Consider the following 18602-nt stretch of genomic DNA (forward strand, 5'->3'; position numbering starts at 1 on the left):
ATCTCCCTCCTCACCGTCCCATCACAAACTCCCGGGGTCAGACACAGTGTGAATCTCCCTCCAAACCGTCCCATCACAATAGACCGGGGTCAGACACAGAGTGAATCTCCTTCCACACCATCCTATCACAAATTCCAGGGGTCAGACATAGAGTGAATCTGCATCCACACCTTTCCATCACATACTCCCGGGGTCAGAAACAAAGTGAATCTTCCTCCACACCGTCCCATCACACACTCCCGGGGTCTGACACAGAGTGAATCTCCATCCACACAGTCCCATCAGAAAAGCCCGGGGTCAGACAGATATTGAATCTCCCTCCTCACCGTCCCATCACAAAAGCCCTGGGTCAGACATAGAGTGAATCTCCCTCCTCACCTTCCCATCACAAAAGCCCGGGGTCAGGCACAGAGTGAATCTCCCTCCACCGCGTCCAATCACAAATTCCGTGGTCAGATATAGAGTGAATCTGCATCCACACATTTCCATCACAAACTCCCGGTGTCAGAAACAGAGTGAATCTCCCTCCACACCGTCCCATCACACACTCCCGGGGTCTGACACAGAGTGAATCTCTATCCACACCGTCCCATCACAAAAGTGCGGGGTCAGACACAGAGTGAATCTCCATCCACACTGTCCCATCACAAAAGTGCGGGGTCAGACACAGAGTGAATCTCCATACAAACGGTCCCATCACACTTTCACGGGGTCAGACACAGAGTGAATCTCCCTCCACACAATCCCATCACAAAAGCCCGGGGTCAGACACTCAGTGAACCTGCATCCAAACCGTCCCATCACCCATTGCCGGGGTCAGACACAGAGTGAATCTCCTTCCACACCATCCTATCACAAATTCCAGGGGTCAGACATAGAGTGAAACTGCATCCACACCTTTCCATCACACATTGCCGTGGTCAGATACAGAGTGAATTTCCTTCCACACCATCCCATCACAAATTCCAGGGGTGAGACATAGAGTGAATCTCCATCCACACCGTCCATCACAAACTCCCGGGGTCAGACACAGAGTGAATCTCCCTCCACACAATCCCATCACAAAAGCCCGGGGTCAGACACTGAGTGAATCTCCTTCCACACCATCCCATCACAAATTCCAGGGGTCAGACATAGAGTGAATCTGCATCCACACCTTTCCATAACAAACTCCCGGGGTCAGACAAAGAGTAAATCTCCCTCCTCACCGTCCCATCACACACTCCCGGCGTCAGGAACAGAGTGAATCTGCATCCAAACCGTCCCATCACACGTTCCCGGGGTCAGACACAGAGTGAATCTTCCTCCTCACCGTCCCAACACACTCTCCCGGGGTCAGACACAGAGTGAATTTCCAATCACACCGTCCCATCAAAATCTCCCGGGTTCAGACACAGTGTGAACCTACCTCCACACCGTCCCATCACAATAGACCGGGGTCAGACACAAAGTGAATCTCCCTCCACACCGTCCCATCAGAAAAGCCCGGGGTCAGATAGAGATTGAATCTCCATCCAAACTGTACCATCACACGTTCCCGGGGTCTGACACAAAGTGAATCTCCCTCTTCACCGTCCCATCACACACTCCTGGGGTCAGACTCAGAGTGAATCTCCATCCAAACCGTCCCATTACACGTTCCCGGGGTCAGACACAGAGTGAATCTCCCTCTTCACCGTCCCATCACAAAAGCCCGGGTCAGTCACAGAGTGAATCTCCATCCAAACTGTCCCATCACACATTCCCGGGGTGAGACACAGAGTGAATCTCCATCCACACAGTCCCATCTTAAACCACTCGGGGTCAGACACTGAGTGAACCTCCATCCAAACCGTCTCATCACACATTGCCGGGGTCTGACGCAGAGTGAATCTCCTTCCACACCATCCTATCACAAATTCCAGGGGTCAGACACAGAGTGAATCTGCCTCCTCACAGTCCCATCACAAAAGCCCGGGGTCAGACACAGAGTGAATCTCCCTCCTCACCGTCCCATCACAAAAGCCAGGGGTCTGACACAGAGTGAATCTCCATCCAAACCGTCCCATCAAACATTGCCGATGTCAGACACAGATTAAAACTCCCTCCACACCATCCCATCACAAATTCCAGGGGTGAGACATAGAGTGAATCTCCCTCCACACAATCCCATCACAAAAGCCCGGGGTCAGACACTGAGAGAATCTCCTTCCACACCATCCCATCACAAATTCCAGGGGTCAGACATAGAGTGAATATGCATCCACACCTTTCCATCACAAACTCCCGGGGTCAGACAAAGAGTAAGTCTCCCTCCTCACCGTCCCATCACACACTCCCGGCGTCAGGAACAGAGTGAATCTGCATCCAAACCGTACCATCACACGTTCCCGGGGTCAGACAAAGAGTAAGTCTCCCTCCTCACCGTCTCATCACTCATTGCCGGGGTCTGACGCAGAGTGAATCTCCTTCCACACCATCCTATCACAAATTCCAGGGGTCAGACACAGAGTGAATCTGCCTCCTCACAGTCCCATCACAAAAGCCCGGGGTCAGACACAGAGTGAATCTCCCTCCTCACCGTCCCATCACAAAAGCCAGGGGTCTGACACAGAGTGAATCTCCATCCAAACCGTCCCATCAAACATTGCCGATGTCAGACACAGATTAAAACTCCCTCCACACCATCCCATCACAAATTCCAGGGGTGAGACATAGAGTGAATCTCCCTCCACACAATCCCATCACAAAAGCCCGGGGTCAGACACTGAGAGAATCTCCTTCCACACCATCCCATCACAAATTCCAGGGGTCAGACATAGAGTGAATATGCATCCACACCTTTCCATCACAAACTCCCGGGGTCAGACAAAGAGTAAGTCTCCCTCCTCACCGTCCCATCACACACTCCCGGCGTCAGGAACAGAGTGAATCTGCATCCAAACCGTACCATCACACGTTCCCGGGGTCAGACAAAGAGTAAGTCTCCCTCCTCACCGTCTCATCACACATTGCCGGGGTCTGACGCAGAGTGAATCTCCATCCACACAGTCCCATCTTAAACCACTCGGGGTCAGACACTGAGTGAACCTCCATCCAAACCGTCTCATCACACATTGCCGGGGTCTGACGCAGAGTGAATCTCCTTCCACACCATCCTATCACAAATTCCAGGGGTCAGACACAGAGTGAATCTCCCTCTTCACCGTCCCATCACAAAAGCCCGGGTCAGTCACAGAGTGAATCTCCATCCAAACTGTCCCATCACACATTCCCGGGGTGAGACACAGAGTGAATCTCCATCCACACAGTCCCATCTTAAACCACTCGGGGTCAGACACTGAGTGAACCTCCATCCAAACCGTCTCATCACACATTGCCGGGGTCTGACGCAGAGTGAATCTCCTTCCACACCATCCTATCACAAATTCCAGGGGTCAGACATAGAGTGAAACTGCATCCACACCTTTCCATCACACATTGCCGTGGTCAGATACAGAGTGAATTTCCTTCCACACCATCCCATCACAAATTCCAGGGGTGAGACATAGAGTGAATCTCCATCCACACCGTCCATCACAAACTCCCGGGGTCAGACACAGAGTGAATCTCCCTCCACACAATCCCATCACAAAAGCCCGGGGTCAGACACTGAGTGAATCTCCTTCCACACCATCCCATCACAAATTCCAGGGGTCAGACATAGAGTGAATCTGCATCCACACCTTTCCATAACAAACTCCCGGGGTCAGACAAAGAGTAAATCTCCCTCCTCACCGTCCCATCACACACTCCCGGCGTCAGGAACAGAGTGAATCTGCATCCAAACCGTCCCATCACACGTTCCCGGGGTCAGACACAGAGTGAATCTTCCTCCTCACCGTCCCAACACACTCTCCCGGGGTCAGACACAGAGTGAATTTCCAATCACACCGTCCCATCAAAATCTCCCGGGTTCAGACACAGTGTGAACCTACCTCCACACCGTCCCATCACAATAGACCGGGGTCAGACACAAAGTGAATCTCCCTCCACACCGTCCCATCAGAAAAGCCCGGGGTCAGATAGAGATTGAATCTCCATCCAAACTGTACCATCACACGTTCCCGGGGTCTGACACAAAGTGAATCTCCCTCTTCACCGTCCCATCACACACTCCTGGGGTCAGACTCAGAGTGAATCTCCATCCAAACCGTCCCATTACACGTTCCCGGGGTCAGACACAGAGTGAATCTCCCTCTTCACCGTCCCATCACAAAAGCCCGGGTCAGTCACAGAGTGAATCTCCATCCAAACTGTCCCATCACACATTCCCGGGGTGAGACACAGAGTGAATCTCCATCCACACAGTCCCATCTTAAACCACTCGGGGTCAGACACTGAGTGAACCTCCATCCAAACCGTCTCATCACACATTGCCGGGGTCTGACGCAGAGTGAATCTCCTTCCACACCATCCTATCACAAATTCCAGGGGTCAGACACAGAGTGAATCTGCCTCCTCACAGTCCCATCACAAAAGCCCGGGGTCAGACACAGAGTGAATCTCCCTCCTCACCGTCCCATCACAAAAGCCAGGGGTCTGACACAGAGTGAATCTCCATCCAAACCGTCCCATCAAACATTGCCGATGTCAGACACAGATTAAAACTCCCTCCACACCATCCCATCACAAATTCCAGGGGTGAGACATAGAGTGAATCTCCATCCACACCGTCCATCACAAACGCCCGGGGTCAGACACAGAGAGAATCTCCCTCCACACAATCCCATCACAAAAGCCCGGGGTCAGACACTGAGAGAATCTCCTTCCACACCATCCCATCACAAATTCCAGGGGTCAGACATAGAGTGAATATGCATCCACACCTTTCCATCACAAACTCCCGGGGTCAGACAAAGAGTAAGTCTCCCTCCTCACCGTCCCATCACACACTCCCGGCGTCAGGAACAGAGTGAATCTGCATCCAAACCGTACCATCACACGTTCCCGGGGTCAGACACAGAGTGAATCTCCCCCCTCACCGTCCCAACACACACTCCCGGGGTCAGACACAGAGTGAATTTCCAATCACACCGTCCCATCACAAACTCACGGTGTCAGACACAGTGTGAATCTCCCTGCACACCGTCCAATCACAATAGACCGGGGTCAGACACAAAGTGAATCTCCATACACACCGGCCCATCAGAAAAGCCCGGTGTCAGATAGAGATTGAATCTCCATCCAAACCGTCCCATCACACGTTCCCGGGGTCTGACACAGAGTGAATCTCCCTCTTCACCGTCCCATCACACACTCCTGTGGTCAGACACAGAGTGAATCTCCATCCACACCGTCCAATCTTAAACCCCTCGGGTCAGACACTGAGTGAACCTCCATCCAAACCGTCTCATCACACATTGCCGGGGTCAGACACAGAGTGATTCTCCTTCCACACCATCCTATCACAAATTCCAGGGGTCAGACATAGAGTGAATCTGCATCCACACCTTTCCATCACATACTCCCGGGGTCAGACAAAGAGTAAATCTCCATCCAAACCGTCCCATCACACATTGCCGATGTCAGACACAGATTGAAACTCCCTCCACACCGTCCATTCACAAATTCCGTGGTCAGACATAGAGTGAAGCTGCAACCACACATTTCCATCACAAACTCCCGGGGTCAGAAACAGAGTGAATCTCCCTCCACACCGTCCTATCACACTCCCGGGGTCTGACACAGAGTATATCTCCATCCACACCGTCCCATCACACTTTCCAGGGGTCAGACACAGAGTGAATCTCCATCCACACCGTCCCATCACAAACTCCCGGGGTCAGACAGAAGGTGAATCTCCATACACACCGGCCCATCATAATTTCCCGGGGTCAGACACAGAGTGAATCTCCATCCAGACCTTCCCATCACAAAAACCCGGGGTCAGACACAAAGTGAATGTCCATCCAAACCGTCCCATCATACTTTCCCTGGGTCAGACTCAGAGTGAATCTCCATCCACACCGTCCCATCACAAAAGCCCGGGGTCAGACACAGAGTGAATCTCCATCCAAAACGTCCCATAACACTTCAACGCGGTCAGACACAGAGTGAATCCCCATCCAAACCGTCCCATCACAATCTCCCGGGGTCAGACACAGAGTGAATCTCCCTCCACACAAACCCATCACAAAAGCCTGGGGTCAGACACTGAGTGAACCTGCATCCAAACCGTCCCATCACACAATACCGTCGTCAGACACAGAGTGAATCTGCATCCAATCCGTCCCATCACACGTTCCCGTGGTCAGACACAGAGTGAATCTCCCTCCTCACCGACCCATCACACACTCCCGGGGTCAGACACAGAGTGAATTTCCAAACACACCGTCCCATCACACACTCCCGGGGTCAGACACAGAGGGAATCTCCATCCACACCGGCCCATCACGAACTCACGGGGTCAGACACAGTGTGAATCTCCCTACTCACCGTCCCATCACAAAAGCCCGGGGTCAGACACAGAGTGAATCTCCCTCCACACCGTCCCATCACAAATGCCCGGGGTCAGACAGATATTGAATCTCCCTCCTCACCGTCCCATCACAAAAGCCCTGGGTCAGACACAGAGTGAATCTCCCTCCTCACCTTCCCATTACAAAAGCCCGGGCTCAGGCACAGAGTGAATCTCCCTCCACCGCGTCCAATCACAAATTCCGTGGTCAGACATAGAGTGAATCTGCATCCACACATTTCCATCACAAACTCCCGGGGTCTGACACAGAGTGAATATCCATCCACACCGTCCCATCACAAAAGTGCGGGGTCAGACACAGAGTGAATCTCCATCCACACTGTCCCATCAAAAAAGTGCGGGGTCAGACACAGAGTGAATCTCCATACAAACGGTCCCATCACACTTTCACGGAGTCAGACACAAAGTGAATCTCCCTCCACACCGTCCCATCAGAAAAGCCCGGGGTCAGATAGAGATTGAATCTCCATCCAAACTGTCCCATCACACGTTCCCGGGGTCTGACACAGAGTGAATCTCCCTCTTCACCGTCCCATCACACACTCCTGGGGTCAGACTCAGAGTGAACCTCCATCCAAACCGTCCCATCACACGTTCCCGGGGTCAGACACAGAGTGAATCTCCCTCTTCACCGTCCCATCACAAAAGCCCGGGTCAGTCACAGAGTGAATCTCCATCCAAACTGTCCCATCACACATTCCCGGGGTGAGACACAGAGTGAATCTCCATCCACACCGTCCCATCTTAAACCCCTCGGGGTCAGACACTGAGTGAACCTCCATCCAAACGGTCTCATCACACATTGCCGGGGTCTGACGCAGAGTGAATCTCCTTCCACACCATCCTATCACAAATTCCAGGGGTCAGACACAGAGTGAATCTGCCTCCGCACCGTCCCATCACAAAGGCCCGGGGTCAGACACAGAGTGAATCTCCCTCCTCACCGTCCCATCACAAAAGCCAGGGGTCTGACAGAGTGAATCTCCATCCAAACCGTCCCATCACACATTGCCGGGGTCAGACACAGAGTGATTCTCCTTCCACACCATCCTATCACAAATTCCAGGGGTCAGACATAGAGTGAATATGCATCCACACCTTTCCATCACATACTCCCGGGGTCAGACAAAGATTAAAGCTCCCTTCTCATCGTCCAATCACAGACTCCCAGGGTCAGACACAGAGTGAATCTCCATCCAAACCGTCCCATCACACATTGCCGATGTCAGACACAGATTGAAACTCCCTCCACACCGTCCATTCACAAATTCCGTGGTCAGACATAGAGTGAAACTGCAACCACACATTTCCATCACAAACTCCCGGGGTCAGAAACAGAGTGAATCTCCCTCCACACCGTCTCATCACACACTCCCGGGGTCTGACACAGAGTATATCTCCATCCACACCGTCCCATCACACTTTCCAGGGGTCAGACACAGAGTGAATCTCCATCCACACCGTCCCATCACAAACTCCCGGGGTCAGACACAGAGTGAATCTCCATCCACACCGGACCATCACAAAAACCCGGGGTCAGAGAGAAGGTGAATCTCCATACACACCGGCCCATCATAATTTCCCGGGGTCAGACACAGAGTGAATCTCCATCCAGACCTTCCCATCACAAAAACCCGGGGTCAGACACAAAGTGAATGTCCATCCAAACCGTCCCATCATACTTTCCCTGGGTCAGACTCAGAGTGAATCTCCATCCACACCGTCCCATCACAAAAGCCCGGGGTCAGACACAGAGTGAATCTCCATCCAAAACGTCCCATAACACTTCCCCGCGGTCAGACACAGAATGAATCCCCATCCAAACCGTCCCATCACAATCTCCCGGGGTCAGACACAGAGTGAATCTCCCTCCACACAAACCCATCACAAAAGCCTGGGGTCAGACACTGAGTGAACCTCCATCCAAACCGTCCCATCACACAATACCGTGGTCAGACACAGAGTGAATCTGCATCCAATCCGTCCCATCACACGTTCCCGTGGTCAGACACAGAGTGAATCTCCCTCCTCACCGACCCATCACACACTCCCGGGGTCAGACACAGAGTGAATTTCCAAACACACCGTCCCATCACACACTCCCGGGGTCAGACACAGAGGGAATCTCCATCCACACCGGCCCATCACGAACTCACGGGGTCAGACACAGAGTGAATCTCCCTACTCACCGTCCCATCACAAAAGCCCGGGGTCAGACACAGAGTGAATCTCCCTCCACACCGTCCTATCAGAAAAGCCCGGGGTCAGACAGATATTGAATCTCCCTCCTCACCGTCCCATCACAAAAGCCCTGGGTCAGACATAGAGTGAATCTCCCTCCTCACCTTCACATCACAAAAGCCCGGGGTCAGGGACAGAGTGAATCTCCCTCCACCGCGTCCAATCACAAATTCCGTGGTCAGACATAGAGTGAATCTGCATCCACACATTTCCATCACAAACTCCCGGTGTCAGAAACAGAGTGAATCTCCATCCACACTGTCCCATCACAAAAGTGCGGGGTCAGTCACAGAGTGAATCTCCATACAAACGGTCCCATCACACTTTCACGGGGTCAGACACAGAGTGAATCTCCCTCCACACAATCCCAACACAAAAGCCCGGGGTCAGACACTCAGTGAACCTGCATCCAAACCGTCCCATCACACATTGCCCGGGGTCAGACACAGAGTGAATCTCCTTCCAAACCATCCCATCACAAATTCCAGGGGTCAGACATAGAGTGAAACTGCATCCACACCTTTCCATCACACATTGCCGTGGTCAGATACAGAGTGAATTTCCTTCCACACCATCCCATCACAAATTCCAGGGGTGAGACATAGAGTGAATCTCCATCCACACCGTCCATCACAAACTCCCGGGGTCAGACACAGAGTGAATCTCCCTCCACACAATCCCATCACAAAAGCCCGGGGTCAGACACTGAGTGAATCTCCTTCCACACCTTTCCGTCACAAACTCCCGGGGTCAGACAAAGAGTAAATCTCCCTCCTCACCGTCCCATCACACACTCCCGGCGTCAGGAACAGAGTGCATCTGCATCCAAACCGTCCCATCACACGTTCCCGGGGTCAGACACAGAGTGAATTTCCAATCACACCGTCCCATCACAATCTCCCGGGGTCAGACACAGTGTGTATCTAACTCCACACCGTCCCATCACAATAGACCGGGGTCAGACACAAAGTGAATCTCCCTCCAAACCGTCCCATCAGAAAAGCCCGGGGTCAGATAGAGATTGAATCTCCATCCAAACTGTCCCATCACACGTTCCCGGGGTCTGACACAGAGTGAATCTCCCTCTTCACCGTCCCATCACACACTCCTGGGGTCAGACTCAGAGTGAACCTCCATCCAAACCGTCCCATCACACGTTCCCGGGGTCAGACACAGAGTGAATCTCCCTCTTCACCGTCCCATCACAAAAGCCCGGGTCAGTCACAGAGTGAATCTCCATCCAAACTGTCCCATCACACATTCCCGGGGTGAGACACAGAGTGAATCTCCATTCACACCGTCCCATTTAAACCCCTCGGGGTCAGACACTGAGTGAACCTCCATCCAAACCGTCTCATCACACATTGCCGGGGTCTGACGCAGAGTGAATCTCCTTCCACACCATCCTATCACAAATTCCAGGGGTCAGACACAGAGTGAATCTGCCTCCTCACCGTCCCATCAAACATTGCCGATGTCAGACACAGATTGAAACTCCCTCCACACCATCCCATCACAAATTCCAGGGGTGAGACATAGAGTGAATCTCCATCCACACCGTCCATCACAAACTCCCGGGGTCAGACACAGAGTGAATCTCCCTCCACACAATCCCATCACAAAAGCCCGGGGTCAGACACTGAGTGAATCTCCTTCCACACCATCCCATCACAAATTCCAGGGGTCAGACATAGAGTGAATCTGCATCCACACCTTTCCATCACAAACTCCCGGGGTCAGACAAAGAGTAAATCTCCCTCCTCACCGTCCCATCACACACTCCCGGCGTCAGGAACAGAGTGAATCTGCATCCAAACTGTCCCATCACACGTTCCCGGGGTCAGACACAGAGTGAATCTCCCTCCTCACCGTCCCATCACAAACTCCCGGGGTCAGACACAGTGTGAATCTCCCTCCAAACCGTCCCATCACAATAGACCGGGGTCAGACACAAAGTGAATCTCCATACACACCGGCCCATCAGAAAAGCCCGGGGTCAGATAGAGATTGAATCTCCATCCAAACCGTCCCATCATACGTTCCCGGGGTCTGACAAAGAGTGAATCTCCCTCTTCACCGTCCCATCACACACTCCTGTGGTCAGACTCAGAGTGAACCTCCATCCAAACCGTCCCATCACACGTTCCCGTGGTCAGACACAGAGTGAATCTCCCTCTTCACCGTCCCATCACAAAAGCCCGGGGCAGTCACAGAGTGAATCTCCATCCAAACTGTCCCATCACACATTCCCGGGGTAAGACACAGAGTGAATCTCCATCCACACCGTCCCATCTTAAACCCCTCGGGGTCAGACGCTGAGTGAACCTCCATCCAAACCGTCTCATCACACATTGCCGGGGTCAGACACAGAGTGAATCTCCTTCCACACCATCCTATCACAAATTCCAGGGGTCAGACATAGAGTGAATCTGCATCCACACCTTTCCATCACATACTCCCGGGGTCAGAAACAAAGTGAATCTTCCTCCACACCGTCCCATCACACACTCCCGGGGTCTGACACAGAGTGAATCTCCATCCACACCGTCCCATCAGAAAAGCCCGGGGTCAGACAGATATTGAATCTCCCTCCTCACCGTCCCATCACAAAAGCCCTGGGTCAGACATAGAGTGAATCTCCCTCCTCACCTTCCCATCACAAAACCCGGGGTCAGGCACAGAGTGAATCTCCCTCCACCGCGTCCAATCACAAATTCCGTGGTCAGACATAGAGTGAATCTGCATCCACACATTTCCATCACAAACTCCCGGTGTCAGAAACAGAGTGAATCTCCCTCCACACCGTCCCATCACACACTCCCGGGGTCTGACACAGAGTGAATCTCTATCCACACCGTCCCATCACAAAAGTGCGGGGTCAGACACAGAGTGAATCTCCATCCACACTGTCCCATCACAAAAGTGCGGGGTCAGACACAGAGTGAATCTCCATACAAACGGTCCCATCACACTTTCACGGGGTCAGACACAGAGTGAATCTCCCTCCACACAATCCCATCACAAAAGCCCGGGGTCAGACACTCAGTGAACCTGCATCCAAACCGTCCCATCACACATTGCCCGGGGTCAGACACAGAGTGAATCTCCTTCCACACCATCCCATCACAAATTCCAGGGGTCAGACATAGAGTGAAACTGCATCCACACCTTTCCATCACACATTGCCGTGGTCAGATACAGAGTGAATTTCCTTCCACACCATCCCATCACAAATTCCAGGGGTGAGACATAGAGTGAATCTCCATCCACACCGTCCATCACAAACTCCCGGGGTCAGACACAGAGTGAATCTCCCTCCACACAATCCCATCACAAAAGCCCGGGGTCAGACACTGAGTGAATCTCCTTCCACACCATCCCATCACAAATTCCAGGGGTCAGACATAGAGTGAATCTGCATCCACACCTTTCCATCACAAACTCCCGGGGTCAGACAAAGAGTAAATCTCCCTCCTCACCGTCCCATCACACACTCCCGGCGTCAGGAACAGAGTGAATCTGCATCCAAACCGTCCCATCACACGTTCCCTGGTCAGACACAGAGTGAATCTTCCTCCTCACCGTCCCAACACACTCTCCCGGGGTCAGACACAGAGTGAATTTCCAATCACACCGTCCCATCACAATCTCCCGGGGTCAGACACAGTGTGAATCTACCTCCACACCGTCCCATCACAATAGACCGGGGTCAGACACAAAGTGAATCTCCCTCCACACCGTCCCATCAGAAAAGCCCGGGGTCAGATAGAGATTGAATCTCCATCCAAACCGTACCATCACACGTTCCCGGGGTCTGACACAGAGTGAATCTCCCTCTTCACCGTCCCATCACACACTCCTGGGGTCAGACTCAGAGTGAATCTCCATCCAAACCGTCCCATCACACGTTCCCGGGGTCAGACAAAGAGTGAATCTCCCTCTTCACCGTCCCATCACAAAAGCCCGGGTCAGTCACAGAGTGAATCTCCATCCACACCGTCCCATCTTAAACCCCTCGGGGTCAGACACTGAGTGAACCTCCATCCAAACCGTCTCATCACACATTGCCGGGGTCAGACACAGAGTGAATCTCCTTCCACACCATCCTATCACAAATTCCAGGGGTCAGACACAGAGTGAATCTGCCTCCTCACCGTCCCATCACAAAAGCCCGTGGTCAGACACAGAGTGAATCTCCCTCCTCACCGTCCCATCACATAAGCCCGGGGTCAGACACAGAGTGAATCTCCGTCCAAACCGTCCCATCACACATTCCCGATGTCAGACACAGATTGAAACTCCCTCCACACCATCCCATCACAAATTCCAGGGGTGAGACATAGAGTGAATCTCATTCCACACCGTCCATCACAAACGCCCGGGGTCAGACACAGAGTGAATCTCCCTCCACACAATCCCATCACAAAAGCCCGGGGTCAGACACTGAGTGAATATCCTTCCACACCATCCCATCACAAATTCCAGGGGTCAGACATAGAGTGAATCTGCATCCACACCTTTCCATCACAAACTCCCGGGGTCAGACAAAGAGTAAATCTCCCTCCTCACCGTCCCATCACACACTCCCGGCGTCAGGAACAGAGTGAATCTGCATCCAAACCGTCCCATCACACGTTCCCGGGGTCAGACTCAGAGTGAATCTCCCCCCTCACCGTCCCAACACACACTCCCGGGGTCAGACACAGAGTGAATTTCCAATCACACCGTCCCATCACAAACTCACGGGGTCAGACACAGTGTGAATCTCCCTGCACACCGTCCAATCACAATAGACCGGGGTCAGACACAAAGTGAATCTCCATACACACCGGCCCATCAGAAAAGCCCGGTGTCAGATAGAGATTGAATCTCCATCCAAACCGTCCCATCACACGTTCCCGGGGTCTGACACAGAGTGAATCTCCATCTTCACCGTCCCATCACACACTCCTGTGGTCAGACTCGGAGTGAACCTCCATCCAAACCGTCTCATCACACGTTCCCGTGGTCAGACACAGAGTGAATCTCCATCCACACCGTCCCATCTTAAACCCCTCGGGGTCAGACACTGAGTGAACCTCCATCCAAACCGTCTCATCACACATTGCCGGGGTCAGACACAGAGTGATTCTCCTTCCACACCATCCTATCACAAATTCCAGGGGTCAGACATAGAGTGAATATGCATCCACACCTTTCCATCACATACTCCCGGGGTCAGACAAAGATTAAAGCTCCCTTCTCATTGTCCAATCACAGACTCCCAGGGTCAGACACAGAGTGACTCTCCATCCAAACCGTCCCATCACACATTGCCGATGTCAGACACAGATTGAAACTCCCTCCACACCGTCCATTCACAAATTCCGTGGTCAGACATAGAGTGAAACTGCAACCACAAATTTCCATCACAAACTCCCGGGGTCAGAAACAGAGTGAATCTCCCTCCACACCGTCTCATCACACACTCCCGGGGTCTGACACAGAGTATATCTCCATCCACACCGTCCCATCACACTTTCCAGGGGTCAGACACAGAGTGAATCTCCATCCACACCGACCCATCACAAACTCCCGGGGTCAGACACAGAGTGAATCTCCATCCACACCGGACCATCACAAAAACCCGGGGTCAGAGAGAAGGTGAATCTCCATACACACCGGCCCATCATAATTTCCCGGGGTCAGACACAGAGTGAATCTCCATCCAGACCTTCCCATCACAAAAACCCGGGGTCAGACACAAAGTGAATGTCCATCCAAACCGTCCCATCATACTTTTCCTGGGTCAGACTCAGAGTGAATCTCCATCCACACCGTCCCATCACAAAAGCCCGGGGTCAGACACAGAGTGAATCTCCATCCAAAACGTCCCATAACACTTCCCCGCGGTCAGACACAGAGTGAATCCCCATCCAAACCGTCCCATCACAAATTCCCGGGGTCAGACACAGAGTGAATCTCCCTCCACACAAACCCATCACAAAAGCCTGGGGTCAGACACTGAGTGAACCTCCATCCAAACCGTCCCATCACACAATACCGTGGTCAGACACAGAGTGAATCTGCATCCAATCCGTCCCATCACACGTTCCCGTGGTCAGACACAGAGTGAATCTCCCTCCTCACCGACCCATCACACACTCCCGGGGTCAGACACAGAGTGAATTTCCAAACACACCGTCCCATCACACACTCCCGGGGTCAGACACAGAGGGAATCTCCATCCACACCGGCCCATCACGAACTCACGGGGTCAGACACAGAGTGAATCTCCCTACTCACCGTCCCATCACAAAAGCCCGGGGTCAGACACAGAGTGAATCTCCCTCCACACCGTCCCATCACAAAAGCCCGGGGTCAGACAGATATTGAATCTCCCTCCTCACCGTCCCATCACAAAAGCCCTGGGTCAGACATAGAGTGAATCTCCCTCCTCACCTTCCCATCACAAAAGCCCGGGGTCAGGAACAGAGTGAATCTGCATCCAAACCGTCCCATCACACGTTCCCGGGGTCAGACACAGAGTGAATCTTCCTCCTCACCGTCCCAACACACACTCCCGGGGTCAGACACAGAGTGAATTTCCAATCACACCGTCCCATCACAATCTCCCGGGGTCAGACACAGTGTGAATCTAACTCCACACCGTCCCATCACAATAGACCGGGGTCAGACACAAAGTGAATCTCCCTCCAAACCGTCCCATCAGAAAAGCCCGGGGTCAGATAGAGATTGAATCTCCATCCAAACTGTCCCATCACACGTTCCCGGGGTCTGACACAGAGTGAATCTCCCTCCAAACCGTCCCATCAGAAAAGCCCGGGTCAGTCACAGAGTGAATCTCCATCCAAACTGTCCCATCACAAATTCCCGGGGTGAGACACAGAGTGAATCTCCATCCACACCGTCCCATCTTAAACCCCTCGGGGTCAGACACTGAGTGAACCTCCATCCAAACCGTCTCATCACACATTGCCGGGGTCTGACGCAGAGTGAATCTCCTTCCACACCATCCTATCACAAATTCCAGGGGTCAGACACAGAGTGAATCTGCCTCCTCACCGTCCCATCAAACATTGCCGATGTCAGACACAGATTGAAACTCCCTCCACACCATCCCATCACAAATTCCAGGGGTGAGACATAGAGTGAATCTCCATCCACACCGTCCATCACAAACTCCCGGGGTCAGACACAGAGTGAATCTCCCTCCACACAATCCCATCACAAAAGCCCGGGGTCAGACACTGAGTGAATCTCCTTCCACACCATCCCATCACAAATTCCAGGGGTCAGACATAGAGTGAATCTGCATCCACACCTTTCCATCACAAACTCCCGGGGTCAGACAAAGAGTAAATCTCCCTCCTCACCGTCCCATCACACACTCCCGGCGTCAGGAACAGAGTGAATCTGCATCCAAACTGTCCCATCACACGTTCCCGGGGTCAGACACAGAGTGAATCTCCCTCCTCACCGTCCCATCACAAACTCCCGGGGTCAGACACAGTGTGAATCTCCCTCCAAACCGTCCCATCACAATAGACCGGGGTCAGACACAAAGTGAATCTCCATACACACCGGCCCATCAGAAAAGCCCGGGGTCAGATAGAGATTGAATCTCCATCCAAACCGTCCCATCATACGTTCCCGGGGTCTGACAGAGAGTGAATCTCCCTCTTCACCGTCCCATCACACACTCCTGTGGTCAGACTCAGAGTGAACCTCCATCCAAACCGTCCCATCACACGTTCCCGTGGTCAGACACAGAGTGAATCTCCCTCTTCACCGTCCCATCACAAAAGCCCGGGGCAGTCACAGAGTGAATCTCCATCCAAACTGTCCCATCACACATTCCCGGGGTAAGACACAGAGTGAATCTCCATCCACACCGTCCCATCTTAAACCCCTCGGGGTCAGACGCTGAGTGAACCTCCATCCAAACCGTCTCATCACACATTGCTGGGGTCAGACACTGAGTGAATATCCTTCCACACCATCCCATCACAAATTCCAGGGGTCAGACATAGAGTGAATCTGCATCCACACCTTTCCATCACATACTCCCGGGGTCAGAAACAAAGTGAATCTTCCTCCACACCGTCCCATCACACACTCCCGGGGTCTGACACAGAGTGAATCTCCATCCACACCGTCCCATCAGAAAAGCCCGGGGTCAGACAGATATTGAATCTCCCTCCTCACCGTCCCATCACAAAAGCCCTGGGTCAGACATAGAGTGAATCTCCCTCCTCAACTTCCCATCACAAAAGCCCGGGGTCAGGCACAGAGTGAATCTCCCTCCACCGCGTCCAATCACAAATTCCGTGGTCAGACATAGAGTGAATCTGCATCCACACATTTCCATCACAAACTCCCGGTGTCAGAAACAGAGTGAATCTCCCTCCACACCGTCCCATCACACACTCCCGGGGTCTGACAAAGAGTGAATCTCTATCCACACCGTCCCATCACAAAAGTGCGGGGTCAGACACAGAGTGAATCTGCATCCAATCCGTCCCATCACACGTTCCCGTGGTCAGACACAGAGTGAATCTCCCTCCTCACCGACCCATCACACACTCCCGGGGTCAGACACAGAGTGAATTTCCAAACACACCGTCCCATCACACACTCCCGGGGTCAGACACAGAGGGAATCTCCATCCACACCGGCCCATCACGAACTCACGGGGTCAGACACAGAGTGAATCTCCCTACTCACCGTCCCATCACAAAAGCCCGGGGTCAGACACAGAGTGAATCTCCCTCCACACCGTCCCATCACAAAAGCCCGGGGTCAGACAGATATTGAATCTCCCTCCTCACCGTCCCATCACAAAAGCCCTGGGTCAGACATAGAGTGAATCTCCCTCCTCACCTTCCCATCACAAAAGCCCGGGGTCAGGAACAGAGTGAATCTGCATCCAAACCGTCCCATCACACGTTCCCGGGGTCAGACACAGAGTGAATCTTCCTCCTCACCGTCCCAACACACACTCCCGGGGTCAGACACAGAGTGAATTTCCAATCACACCGTCCCATCACAATCTCCCGGGGTCAGACACAGTGTGAATCTAACTCCACACCGTCCCATCACAATAGACCGGGGTCAGACACAAAGTGAATCTCCCTCCAAACCGTCCCATCAGAAAAGCCCGGGGTCAGATAGAGATTGAATCTCCATCCAAACTGTCCCATCACACGTTCCCGGGGTCTGACACAGAGTGAATCTCCCTCCAAACCGTCCCATCAGAAAAGCCCGGGTCAGTCACAGAGTGAATCTCCATCCAAACTGTCCCATCACAAATTCCCGGGGTGAGACACAGAGTGAATCTCCATCCACACCGTCCCATCTTAAACCCCTCGGGGTCAGACACTGAGTGAACCTCCATCCAAACCGTCTCATCACACATTGCCGGGGTCTGACGCAGAGTGAATCTCCTTCCACACCATCCTATCACAAATTCCAGGGGTCAGACACAGAGTGAATCTGCCTCCTCACCGTCCCATCAAACATTGCCGATGTCAGACACAGATTGAAACTCCCTCCACACCATCCCATCACAAATTCCAGGGGTGAGACATAGAGTGAATCTCCATCCACACCGTCCATCACAAACTCCCGGGGTCAGACACAGAGTGAATCTCCCTCCACACAATCCCATCACAAAAGCCCGGGGTCAGACACTGAGTGAATCTCCTTCCACACCATCCCATCACAAATTCCAGGGGTCAGACATAGAGTGAATCTGCATCCACACCTTTCCATCACAAACTCCCGGGGTCAGACAAAGAGTAAATCTCCCTCCTCACCGTCCCATCACACACTCCCGGCGTCAGGAACAGAGTGAATCTGC

This window comes from Hemitrygon akajei, unplaced genomic scaffold (genome assembly GCF_048418815.1).
Source record: "Hemitrygon akajei unplaced genomic scaffold, sHemAka1.3 Scf000062, whole genome shotgun sequence".
Lineage (NCBI taxonomy): Eukaryota > Metazoa > Chordata > Chondrichthyes > Myliobatiformes > Dasyatidae > Hemitrygon > Hemitrygon akajei.